This window comes from Mus caroli, chromosome 2 (genome assembly GCF_900094665.2).
Source record: "Mus caroli chromosome 2, CAROLI_EIJ_v1.1, whole genome shotgun sequence".
In the NCBI taxonomy this organism is placed as follows: domain Eukaryota; kingdom Metazoa; phylum Chordata; class Mammalia; order Rodentia; family Muridae; genus Mus; species Mus caroli.
In genome coordinates this window covers 31,712,685-31,726,058 of record NC_034571.1, presented here as the reverse complement: position 1 = coordinate 31,726,058, position 13,374 = coordinate 31,712,685, and the positions used below count along the sequence as shown (strand labels likewise).

At 46.2% G+C, this 13,374-nt stretch overlaps 1 protein-coding gene and 1 long non-coding RNA gene across 3 annotated transcripts in view; one reads left to right on the top strand and one right to left on the bottom strand.

Annotated features, from left to right (window-relative positions):
* Ttll11 (tubulin tyrosine ligase like 11) overlaps window positions 1-13,374 on the top strand; it is a 233,650-nt gene that overhangs the window by 147,161 nt on the left and 73,115 nt on the right. The window lies entirely within an intron of this gene.
* Window positions 10,101-13,374, bottom strand: part of LOC110290089 — a 7,213-nt gene continuing 3,939 nt past the window's right edge. Inside the window, exons 2-3 of the long non-coding RNA XR_002377398.1 lie at window positions 10,795-10,953; window positions 10,101-10,486 (exon numbers count right to left, since the gene is read on the bottom strand). This is a non-coding gene — a long non-coding RNA (uncharacterized LOC110290089). The remainder of the gene's footprint in view (window positions 10,487-10,794; window positions 10,954-13,374) is intronic.

Genomic DNA, 13,374 nt, shown 5'->3' with positions numbered 1-13,374 from the left:
TTGCCCATAACATCATCGTGGGAGTCAGAGGAGGTCACAGAAAGGCCTGAAACTTATCCCACCTAAAGCATGCACATAATTAAGAAAGTCACTGGATATCCACCACTTTGTGGACCCAGAAGAGGTACTACATACTAGATCTCAGTGACAGCAAGGCTTTCTTGGCCTGTGGGTCAGAGAGAGGTGTTCTGAGCAGAAGGCTGCTCTGAAAGGCAGCGAGAACACCGTGGTGACTGGGAACTGGAGGATCGCAAGCAGCATGATATTGTCACCTGGTGAGGGGGACAGGAAGAAAACCTGGAGGGTTGAACATCTCTTGGTGTGTGCAAACACCCCTGGAGGACATGACCTGAAGTGTTCTGAACGATTCTTCAGTGAGTCTCAGAGTCCAGTACCATATTTCCCTAGACCAGACGATGTCCCTTACAGAAGGAAATTGCTTGTTTTGGCTGAACTGTAGAGCTGAGGGGAACCTAGGGGTAGAGTTGAGGACACAGGGTCCTACTGCCATACACAAATTAGGACCTATCTTTTGGTTTAAAAACCTGCTCCCCTACTCATTACAAAATACAGCCCCATGTGACTATTTCAGGATCGCAACCAAGTCTGGCACACATTCTTCAGAAATACCAAGACGCTCTAGCCAGAGTTTTATTTGGTGGTTTGCCTTTTTCCTATTGTAAAGTTGCCTCGTTAATCAAAACAGTCATTATATCCGAGACAATCAAAGATGTCTAGGCTCTTTCCTATGTAACCCAAAACATGCTCATTTATAAGGGAAATATAAGGCAAGTATTATTTTAGAAAAAGGGGGTGGACAGAAAAGATGTTTTCCGCAAACATTTCTGTCTTGACAGCTCAGTGTCACTCTCTCCGGGAGCCCTCAGCCCTTTGTGGTCAGGACAAATGTGTGCTAAAGAAAGTGGCTGGGGTTGGTCTCTTATCTGCAGTCACAGTGATGGTAGCACCACTTTCTAAACTGCCACACTCAGCTGACAGAAAGCTGTAAAGGCTCTGGAAGGTTCTAAAGCCAACATACAGGGTGGCAGAATGTTACATAGTAAAGTGTTTGGAAGCTCGCCGTAGATAAGCCCCAGTGAGAGCTAAATACCAGATGTTCTCAACAAGAGAAAACCATGATGCAAGAGACTTACCAAATTGCATTTGCAGAAACCAAATAGCGAAGTGTTGTTCCACCCCACCCCACTCCACCCCCGACTGCTACCCCTGCCCCAGGACACCTGCTATGAGTGAGGTTCAGCGTCTGCAAAGCACAGAGACCATGTGGTTCTGATTTTGTATCTGAAATTTCTATTGTGTAGGCAATGTAGCCAGCCCCCTCTGAGGCTTTGCATGCACATGGAAAGAATCCTGTCTGTCTTGCTTACCACTCAGAGTCTCTCGTAGGAAATCTCATTGACTGTTGGGCTAGCAGCAAAGGACTCTGGGATGTTGCTAGCGGTCATTGCTAGCAACCAGGACCTGACATGTCTCTTCCTTTCTTCTCTAGTGTCCCAGGCACCAATGTATCACATAGCAATCCCCACCTGGTTTGTAGAGCCATTCAAGTGGGTATAACCACACAAACCAGGTGTACTGGCTATTTTTGTGTCAACTTGACACAGCTGGAGTTATCACAGAGAAAGGAGCTTCAGTTGAGGAAATGCCTCCATGAGATCCAACTGTAAGGCATTTTCTCAATTAGTGATCAAGGGGGAAAGGCCCCTTGTGGGTGGGACTATCCATGGGCTGGTAGTCTTGGGTTCTATAAGAGAGTAGGCTGAGCAAGCCAGGGGAGGCAAGCCAGTAAAGAACATCCCTCCATGGCCTCTGTATCAGCTCCTGCTCCCTGACCTGTCTGAGTTCCAGTCCTGACTTCCTTTGGTGATGAACAGCAGCATGGAAGTGTAAGCCGAATAAACCCTTTCCTCCCCAACTTGCTTCTTGGTCATGATGTTTGTGCAGGAATAGAAACCCTGACTAAGACACCAGGTATGGTCATATGCCCCTGGGTCTCACACTGGAGGATGAAGCACGACCTAGAGCTTAGTGTTTGGAACCTTCTCAGCCTGTACTTTGGACCTACCTCTAAGCCTGCCATTCCCAGATGATCTAGAATGGGTGGTCCAGAGGACCTGGGCCCAGCTCTTTGACTCTGTTCCTCTCATTTCCCATGGTTCTGGGAAAGTCCCTTCCCTACACTGGGATTTTTTTTTCTTTTTAGACCTCAAAAGACAGTTGGGTCTAAGCAATTTCTATAGCACCTTCCAACAGTCAACTGCAGATCCATGAGCACTTTCAGTTTGGTCAAGACTGGCTCTTAGTATCATGGTAAGTCTTTGATTGTTAGAGACTTTTGAGAGCCTTTGTATTTTCTGTTTTTAAATGGTCTTGTGTGTACGTGTCTAAGCACCTTTACTTATTAGTATTCATTCCATGAGTTTGCTACTCTCTCCTTCCCCTCCTTTCCCTTCCATTCTTCCTCCCTTTCTCTCTTCCCTGCTCCCTTCTTTCAGAGGCTTCCCATGCAATCCAGGCTGGGCTCCATCCCATCCTTAACACCCATCTCCTCAGCACTGGGAGGACAAGTGGACGCCACCACACCCATCTTGGGGCTTTGTGTCTGAATGATGATTCCGCAACCTGGTTTGGCACTGCTCTCTGTCAGTGTCTTCGAAGAGCGTGACTTTTGCGAGTGATTATTTTCTTCTTACTTTTCTGTTTTCTGGCTAGAAGCTGTTTCTTCCTCCTCTGCAAATCCTGTGCCTGTGATATCCTATCCCCTCCCTTCTAATTTTCAGTGTATCTGAAAGCCAATTCAGCACACTTATTAGAGGGTCGGTAAAGTGAGAACGTGTAGGGCTTAAGAGGCTCTTGGTGGCCCTTGTTTCCCATGCGGACATTGACCTTAGTAGGTGGGCTTCCATGTCTGGACTCTCTGGCTCCTGTTTCTTCAGACTGTTCCACACAGAAGGGGATGTTCTTGGGCACCTGAGTTCTGAGACAAGCTATGTCTCTGCTCCTGTGGGGAGTATCTGCCAGGACCCTCTTCCCTGTTCCCGTTGCCCTTCCACATGCCTTAGGCTCCATCCGTATCACCTGAACTTCTAAAACACACCTTCCCTCATGCACCCCTATCAGTTCCCTTTTGCAGGGTCCTTTGCCTGGAGTCTGTGCATTCCTGTCTTCCCACCTGCCTGGCATGCAGCTCTTACTCCTCTGGGAAACTTTCCATGATACTCTCTGTGAGCCACGAGTCCTCCCCATCCCTGTGACCCCTCTGGCTTATACTGTGCTGTGTCAGCTGATCTGTCTGGCAACAGTGCCTTCAGGTATGAAGTCTTCTGTGGCTGATCTAATTTGTCTCTACCCAAATCGATGTCTGGAATCTCTGTTCTCCATTATAATTGGAAGAATGAATGAATGAATACTGTGAGTGAATCATGTTGTCTTTGCCTCCAAATTCAGATTTAATCCTAATTTGCAACTTATATTGTGGGCTTATATGGAAATATGGTCTTTATTGGGGTAACTGAGTTAAAATAAAGTCCTTAATGGATAAATAAAGTCAAAGTGGATCTTAATGCAGTGTCCTTGTCATGACCGGTGTCCTAGTAAGGAGAGAAAATGGGTATGCAGAGACCCATAAAAAGAAGACAACGTGATGACATGTAGACACAAGACAGAGAGGTGATAGGCTTACACCACAGCTCCTGGACAATGGGCTGCGTGGTTACCTGCTGCTCATGATAAACATTCTCACTAGTCAGAGGAAGTAACTGGATGGAGAAGCAAATGAAGAGGTAAGAAGAGAAAGCTACTACAGAGTGGGACAAGGACAGACAGTATTAGTTACTTCAGTCTTTAATGAATCCTCAACGATGTTGGGATGGGAAGAGGGATCTGCACCCGTTGTTCATGTGACATCAGCATGTGGTGGGATCTTTCAAAAGAACTACTTATTCTGTGTGGTGGGCCAGGCCCACCGAGTTTTCTAATCTGGATATAAAAGACTGAATGAGACCTGAGAGGACACTGTGTGGGACCCCTATTCTCTGACCAACTGTCCTCTGCTCACACACGTTATAAGAGAGAACAGGAGGTGTGTCTTAGTTTGTGTTTCACTACTATGAAGAGACACCATGATGAAGGCAACTCCTGTAAGGACAACACTTAATTGGGGCTGGCTTATATGTTCAGAGGTTCAGTCCATTATCCATGGTGGGAAGCATGGCAGCATCCAGGCAGGCGTGGTGCTGAAGAAGGAGCTGAGAGTTCTACATCTTGATCCAAAGGCAGCCAGGTAGAGAGACTCTTTTTGCAGGCAGCCAGGAGGGGACTTCCCTCCATACTGGGTGGAGCTTTAGCACTAGGAGCCCTCAGAACCGGCCTACACAGTGACACAATTCCTTCACCAAGGCCACCCCTCCTAATAGTGCCACTTCTCATGGGCCAAGCATATTCAAACCACCACAAGGTCTGATGCTATGCTGTACCACTGGGAGTTCACTACTCAATGCTTTTCCTTAGTAAATCTCTTGCATTTTGCGTATGTGCAGGTTTTACATGTTTTACGTGCACATGTGTGGGAGTGCATTTCCACTATCCACTGAGGTGAGGTCTCGCAGTTAAAACCAGTGCTCACCGCTGTGCCTAGCTAGATACTTAGCTTGCCACATGTGAATCTTCCGTCCCCATCTTCCAGTGCCAGGATTTTAGACTGGCTGCCTCATGCCCACCTGGTATTTATGTGGGCTTCTGGGAATCCAGACTCAAGGGCTTGTGCTTAATGCTTGTGCTACGGGCCTTTGACCCCTCGGTCATCTCCTGAGCCACTTGTAATGAATCTTTGTCCTTAAGTCTTAGCTATTTTCCCCAATTATATGTAGCACATCTCAAGTATTTGCTCACTTAGAAGTTACGGCTTTTCTACAACAAGACACTACATATGTGAGAGTCCCCAGGGAAATCTGCAGTAAGATTTAGCAGATTTCAAATGTCTAGATCATGTATCCTCAGAAGGTTGCTGCCAAATGGAAACAGCTGCAGGAGAATGGCAGTTGCCTGAGAAAAATGGAGACTGGGAGCTGCCTGAGAAAAACCCTGCATGTCTTCAAGGTAATAGAAGGAGCGTGGCGACCTCCGACTGGTGAGGAAGATCACCTTTACCCTATCTCCTTCCTGTGCTTTGCATACTCATCTCTCCCTTATACATGGATACCCATTGGAAGGTCTGTGTTTTATATTGGGATGTTCTGAACCCCAGGAAGGTAGAGAGCAAGGTGCATCCCACCACTTGTCACCACTCCTGAACCCAGAAGACATTCCAGAAGGATCTCTGAAGTGACAGACACAAGCAGAAGTTCGAGGACAATTTGCAGGAATTAGTCCTTCCACCATGTGGGGCTTGGGGATCGAACTCAGGCCAATAATCCTGGAGGCAAGCACCCTTTCCCACTGAGCATCTCACAACCAAGCCCTCCCATTTTAAATTCTTCTTTGTCACTGTTGTTCTGGGAGCAGTCTCCGGGTTAGGGTAGGGTCTCCTCCTCCTTGCTGCCACACTAGATCCCCAAAGCACCAACCTCGGGCTCACACTGTCAAACAGGCAAGCTTTCCCCACACATCTATGATCAGCAGTTAAGCACTGATGGTTGTGCTATGTCAAAGAACCTGAGAGTTGTACCCTCCAGGAGTCCCAGCTTGGAGAGACATTTGAACAAAGAACTGCAATTTGACCAAGAGCAAAGTAAGTGTTAAATGAGGCCTGGGCAATGAGCTATGGGATGGAGAGTGATTAATTCTGCCTGCACAGATCGAGGAAGGATCACGGAGAATATAGACATTTTTAAAAATTTTATTGCATAAATGGAATTGTGAGCTGCTGAAGTCTTGGGTTCACGTTCTACATAAGAAACTCAGAAATAGAGTCCCCATCTCCAGGTCTGACTGCTCAGTCTGCTGACTCACCTTGAAGTTCATAGCTGTGAGCGAAGAGTCTACAAAAATAATTAGAGATACAAATCTCAGTGACTTTCTTATTATTAGGAAGTGATTGGGGTCATTTGGAAATATTGCTTAATCGCGTGACTTTCAGTTCCACATGCTTCTGTGTGAGATAGTCCTAATTCTTAATGTTGAAATTAATAGCAACCTGTGCTGCTCTATTTTATTGTGATCATAGTCGTCAGCTTCATCTCAAACAAAGGATTGTAGGTGGGAGCCTTTGAGTTCATCCCTCAACAGCATACAGGTCCTGGATGGAGCCAGGTAATAGATCTAGGGTCTTAGAGACCTGCTTAGAAACTTCACTTCTGGGAGTTTGTTCTAAAGATATAATCCCCAAAGACGAGAATAATAGTTTGCATAAGTGAGTTCATCTGAGTAGGTAAAGTTGGAAGCAGTCTTAATACATGGCAGCTTAAGGGACATTCTTCCTTGCAAGGATGCCTAAAATGTTTGTAGTAGAATGTTAAATGTGAGGCTAGCTGCAAGCTGATGAATATTATATACTGTGATATTTAACTGTGTGAAGATATGGTCACAGAAGAAGACTACAAGAGATATGGTATTAAAAACACAAATAGGAGACCTTTCGTATTGCAGCTCAGGCCTCTGGGTGCAGCACAGGCCAGCAGGATGTGAACTTTAAGGGTCCAAGGAGCATGGCTCCAAAGGTTACCATAGTCTTTAAAAGTAAAATCCTATGACAAACCATGGTTCTATCTGAGTCCACAGTTGTCTCCCACCCAATACAGGAGGAAGGGCAGACAGAGAGGGCCAGGCCTTGGTCAACCCTGGTAGGCAGGTGTGAGTGGCCTCATGATCACAGGGGCTCAAGTTGTTCACAGCTGGACTCAGATAGGAAGAAGTTACAGGAACTTGAACCCACTGCCCACATAGAAAAAGGAAGCACAGAGTTGACAGGGCCCAGCCAGATGGGTAGAGATCATAGTCAGGGTGTCCTTGTAGGAAACAGTTTCGAGCAGACATCAAGGATGAAGGCCACTGTGATGGAACTGGCCAACCCCTGTGAGTATGCAGTTGGCACGAACATGCATTGTCTGCATCTGGGGGTTTCTGTTAGGTGCCAGGATTCCAGGCTTGAGGCAGAAGGATAACAGCAGTTCTAGTGAGACTGGGACTCTGGTTGCTGGGCTAGGAGCAACTCAGGGCTTAGACAGGGCTGAGTAGATTGGTAGGGGCTGCAGGCATCTTTGGGTGTCAGTCTGAGATGGGTACCTGGTGTAACACTAGAAGGACAGTGTACTACATACATGATAACTTGGAAAAGACACCCAAGCAGCTATAAATGTCCATTGGGCTAACTATCGTCTCTTGTTAGAATTGTCTCCAAAGACCAGATTTCCTAAGAGAAGAAAGACCAGAGAGTGGGAAGGAAGGCAGCTGAAGTTTCCTGGGCAGACTCCATCCCCATGTGAAGCTGAGTCAGAGTTTATATTTGACCCACATCATGCTTGACATCCCCGTGCTAGCTGAAAAAACCCACAGGCCCCACGAGTCAGAATGACAGGATGGATGTCATTGCGTTTAATGTGCACAGGGAAAAATACAGCCCAGGAGTTTGTCTGAAGGATTCATGTTCACCTAATCCTCTCCACCTTGCCAGCAAAGCTATTTTTCATGATGGATTCATGAAGTATAGCACAGCATGTCTGGACAGCCTGGGCACTGCCCATACCCGCCACTGTGCGCGCCTAGACAGGGGGAATGTATGTGTCTGTCCGCAGTGACTGCTTAACAGCAGTTTGTGAAAAGAATGCCTAAACCTGGTATGTGTAGCAGTAGCATGCACTGCATGTTCTTCTGCAGGCAGAGCCCTGCGGGCTGGACACAGGGCCTCGAGTATGCCAGACACAATCTCTGCTACTGAGCTGGAGCCAATCCCTTTAAAAGCTAAAACCGGAGTTTGAAATGGGGTCTCCTTACATTACACCATCTGGAGTTAGACTTACTCTGTAGCCAAGGCAGGCTTTGACCCTTTAGCTACCTCCTGCCTCGTGAGGCTACCCAAGTTGTTGGGATCATAGGTGAGCTGTGTCACGTTATATACATAGGTGAATATTTGTATTCTTACACAGTCTTAGTTAAATCTCACAATGACCCCACAAGAAATTATCGCCGATTTAAAAATTAAACAAAGAGAGGCTCTGAAGAGCTACATGACTTACATGCAATTACATAGCACCTTAGTATTGAGCTTTGAACTGTTTAGGCTCCAGTGTGGGTGCTGTTTTCTTTTCCTTTAAAGTATATAATCTTTTTAAAACATGTATTTATTCTTTCAGAATTTCATATATTCATAGTATCTACAAGTTCTTTCATGGAAAGAATTCCATTAATTCTCTTTTATTTCCTGTCCCTCCAAATTCCTTTCTCTTCCTTTTACTTTTATGACTGTGTGTGTGTGTGTGTGTGTGTGTGTGTGTGTGTGTGTGTGTGCTCAAGCCTCTGAGTTCAATTAGGGCTGCCTACATGAGCATGGTTGGGGTTTATTTGATTAAGTAGGGGCAATGTACCAGTGGCTATAGCACCAAGGCTTTCTCTCCCTTTCCCTGCAATCTTTAGCTATCAGTAGTTCCTCTGTAAGGGGTGGGGCCTTAGGAGCCCTTCTCACTTCCTTGATAGAACGCTGATGGTCCCCAGCTTGTGCAAGTGGGTGCTGTTTCCACTGAGGTCTTCAGACTTTGCCATCACCATGGCAGCTCTCTATAGTCCGTAGCTGGGACTGCTGAAGGTTTAGCAAAGCATCTTGGCATCTTCACAGAGTGCTGCTGTCATCTAGCTTCCCAGGGGAAAGCCGTGGTATGGAAGGAGCGAGACTTGGGTTCTGGGCTCTACTCTCTGCTTCTTAGAGGATGTTGGCAAGTGAATATTCTTAGCTCTTGTTTTCCTTATCTATAACATTAAGATGATGACCACTTAACCTTGTAGGGCTAAGGGCTAAACGGCTAAGATGGCATGCAGCATGGTTTCATGTCCAGGAAACTCTGTGTACCGTCTCCCATTATTACCGCCTTGTATTTGATCGTGTCTCTGAGCTTCTGCTGGGGGCACTGTGGCTCCAGAAGCCCCAAGAAAGCATCTAAGACCCAGAGTCAGGTAGACTTTTATCCAAATACCATCTCTACTGAGGCACACAACAGCACAAATGTGCACTCTTGTCACTTAGAGTGACTTTTAGAAAGAAAGACAATGGGATTAGCATCTCTATTACCATATCAGGTTCCCAGGGAATTACCTCACAAGACTTATTTTGGCTCCTAGCCTCAGAAACGTTAGTCTATGATTGACTTGACCTGATAAGGAAGCATACCTTGGTAAGAGGTATATGGCGAGCAAGACCACTTACCTCTCAGCTCAGAAGCTAAAGGGAAAGAGAAGTAGGCCAGGGTTCCAGACTGTCAACTGACTGAAAGGCTAAGGTCTACCCCTTAAGGCTCCTCCCACTCCCAACAGCACCAGCCTGGCCACCAGACCCTTACCACATGGACCTTTGGGGACTGTCTTAGTCAGGGTTTCTATTCCTGCACAAACATCATGACCAAGAAGCAAGTTGGGGAGGAAAGGGTTTATTCGGCTTACACTTCCATACTGCTGTTCATCACCAAAGGAAGTCAGGACTGGAACTCAAGCAGATCAGGAAGCAGGAGCTGGTGCAGAGGCCATGGAGGGATGTTCTTTACTGGCTTGCTTCCCCTGGCTTGCTCAGCCTACTCTCTTNTAGAACCCAAGACTACCAGCCCAGGGATGGTCCTACCCACAAGGGGCCTTTCCCCCTTGATCACTAATTGAGAAAATGCCTTACAGTTGGATCTCATGGAGGCATTTCCTCAACTGAAGCTCCTTTCTCTGTGATAACTCCAGCTGTGTCAAGTTGACACAAAAATAGCCAGTACAGGGACACAGGATTCAATCGTGAACCATATTAGCCGAGTCCAGGGAAAGGTGCTCACTACAGCAAGGCAGGAAAATGCCTTCCCAAGAACAAATCAGAAGACACATTCATTCAGAAGGGGAGGTTTCAGACCAAGACTGGTGACTACTGACTTTTTGGCAGTGGGCTGAGAAATAGATATGCTTTACATATTAACTGTTTATCCATAATTTCAGTTTCCTTTCAGAGACTGTTTTTATACAGAGCAAAACAAATCAGTAAGTGTAATATTTTGTTGAACCACACACTAGATCTTATGTTTCTAAGAATATAACCAATTACACATTTGATGGAATTCTCCTGGTACTGGATAATGTTTTAAATCATTTCTTTTTAAAATTTTTATTTATATTGGTGTTCTGTCTCCACGTATGTCCACGTTAAGGTTGGTTCCCCTGAAATTGGAATTCTAGACAGTTGTGAGCTGCCGTGTGGGTACTGGAATTTGAACCTGGGTCCTTTGGAAGGGCAGTCATTGCTGAGCCATCTTTCCAGTCCTCTTAAATAGTTTCTTAATGTAAAGATGATCTGGAATACAAATAAGATAACAGAAAACACACCAAAGTTCTGAAAAAGCAGGCACAGTACCAGGTACAGAAACTGGGTTGCCCCTTTGGGCATTATCTCTGCCAGCCTGGAGCTTGGGCCTGATGTTTGGAGAAGGGAGATGAAATCTAGACTCTAAACAGTGAAGGAGTTAGACCAGAGATGCCCATGGAGCTAGAATCCCTGAGGGATCACAGCTTTAGTGGAAGACTTGGAGAAGACACACCCCCAGTGCACAATGGATAACTACTTGGTCATGTTCTGCTCCTGGAACAAGAAGTAATGGCTACCTCCTTAAGAATCCATAAACCCCTCTTCATGGAAGTTTGGGGATCAGAATTCACATTGTATGTGCAGCTTGAGAAGTAGGCCATTCATGGTTCAGTCACTGGTATTTCCAGCAATATGACTAATGGGACCAACTCTATCTGGAACTCAGGCAAGCAGGTCTGAAATGGAAAGGAAAGGGTTACTTAAAATCCTCAGGAGAGCAGGGCAAATGAGGAAGACTAAGGGGAAATGACAAAGCTGAGAATAAACCTCACAACGGCTATGGAAATTAAAATTATTGCATACAGACCACTGAATAAAGTCACTTAATGGCTTTAAAGAAAAGAAAAAGATAAAATCAGGTTGACAAGCTTATGAAAAAATAAAAGCAAAACAAACAAACAGACAACAACAACAAATACCCAGATAAGTCAGATTTTTTTAAAAAAGCAATCAGACCTTTAGAAATAAAAGCAAGTATTATTAAAACAGAAGTTGAGGGCACAGGCAAATTAGCTTATTAGACCAAGTGAGGAGAAATCAAAGGGCTCGTGGCAGAGGTTACTAAGAATCTCATGAACACAGTGAGTGGGAAAGTGAGGGAGCCACAGAGGGGCGAAGAACACTACAGAAGACTTCAGAAGACGTAAGGATGAGAACCTTCCAATGAAACTTAGAAATGAATAGCAAAATGATCAGAAAGCCCACAGAGTCCCAAGAAATATAAATAAAATGAACTGGGGATAGTGACTCAGCCTGCCTACCGAGGCAGGAGGATTTCTGTGAGTTGGGAGCTGCTTTGGTGTAAATAGTGAGTTTCAATTAAGCTTGGGCTACAATGTAAGACCCTGTCTCAAAGTAAGTTAATTAACTGATTAAATTGGCCATTCACAGGTAGAAACATCAGAACCAATAAGGTACCAAAATCCCAAAGACACAGAAGGACAGTGAGCATGGCAGAGGAGGGAGAATTAGGCAGCCAGGACATTTGAAGGGTGACAACAGAATCCAGCAGGAAGAGCTTCAAATGCCCAGGGGAATGAATCAGGACCATATTTCCCATGAGCGTGCCTTAATGAAGACTCTTGGAAACTCAGAGCAACAGATGCCTTCACTGAGGGCACGAGGCTCTGACTTCAGGGTCACTGTGCTGCAAAAAGCTTAATAAGCGCTAGCTATTCTGGAATCAACTCCCACATGCCAAGCGCATGAACATGGGCTCTTCAAAGCACCCACTGGCTTCTGTTTCCCACCCTGTAACATGGGGAAATATTGTTTCCATTTGTTCTATAGACAGCTTGTATCTGAGATGCACCTTACCCCAAAGCAGCTAGGGCTAAACAATGCAAAACCCCAAATCTCCTGGGCCCTATGTTCTAGTGGCAGTGGTTATGAGGAGGGAGAAAACAGAGGGGGAAAATAGTTAAGATATAGAGCAAGTAAGGAGAGCATGGTTTGTGTCAGGGATTGTTTGGCAGAGCCTCCTAAAGAAGGGGCAGAGTAAGGAAGCCAAGACCAGGGAGGACAGGCTGGCAGGCAGAGCAATAGACAAGCTCACCGGCATAGGACTTGTGCCAGGTACATCCAAGATGGCAGACAGAAATGAAGCCAAGGTAACCAGAGAGAAACAGGTGGAGTATGACAACAGTGCCTTCACACAGCACATCCCCTGACAGAGGGACTGTGGAGAAAGAGAGGGAAGTGATATAATGACATCATAGTCTTCCCAGAGAACACCAGTGATAGGGCAGGGAGCAGCATGCCACAGAGCAAGCCGACATGAAGACAAACCCCAGTCAGGTGTGACTCCTTCCAGCCCAGCAGCTGGCTGAACAGCATCTTACCCTGCTCCCTAAGGATGCATGCCACTGCAGTGAAGTGTCCCTGTCCCACGGAGGGCCATATGCAGTCCCCACAAAGCGCCAAAACACCACTGAGATCTTGAGTAGCAATTGTATGGCAGATGGTTAGACCCCTGTGTGGCCTGAGTCCCTAGGCTGCAGCCACATTTCCCTACTGGCCCAGCCCAGCTAGCCCAATTTGCCTTCCATGAGAGCAAGTTGACACAGTTATCTGGCGAGTGGGGACCTCAATTGAGGAATGACCTCCACATCACACTAGCCTATATGCAAGTCCCTCGAGGCATTTTATTGAGTGATGATTGATGGGGGAGGGTCCAGGCCACTGTGGGCAGGGCCACCCCTAGGCGGGGGCCCGAGGTTGTATGAGAAAGCAGGCTGACCACGCCACGGAAAACAAGCAAGCACACTGCATTCCTCCATGATATCTTTTTCAATTCCTGCCTTGGCTTCTCTAGGCGGTGCATAAGATAACCTGTGCATCAGATAATCCCGCTCGTCCACAAGTTGAATCTCATCAGTGTTTTAACACAACAGCAAAAAGCAAACTAAGACCCCCCCTGAAGAGTGGCTGACCCCCAGCCCTCCTCAGCCACCTTTGCTGTATCCACCTGGACACCTGTCTTAGTCAGGGTTTCTATTCCTGCACAACATCATGACCAAGAAGCAAGTTGGGGAGGAAAGGGTTTATTCGGCTTACACTTCCATGCTGCTGTTCATCACCAAAGGAAGTCAGGACTG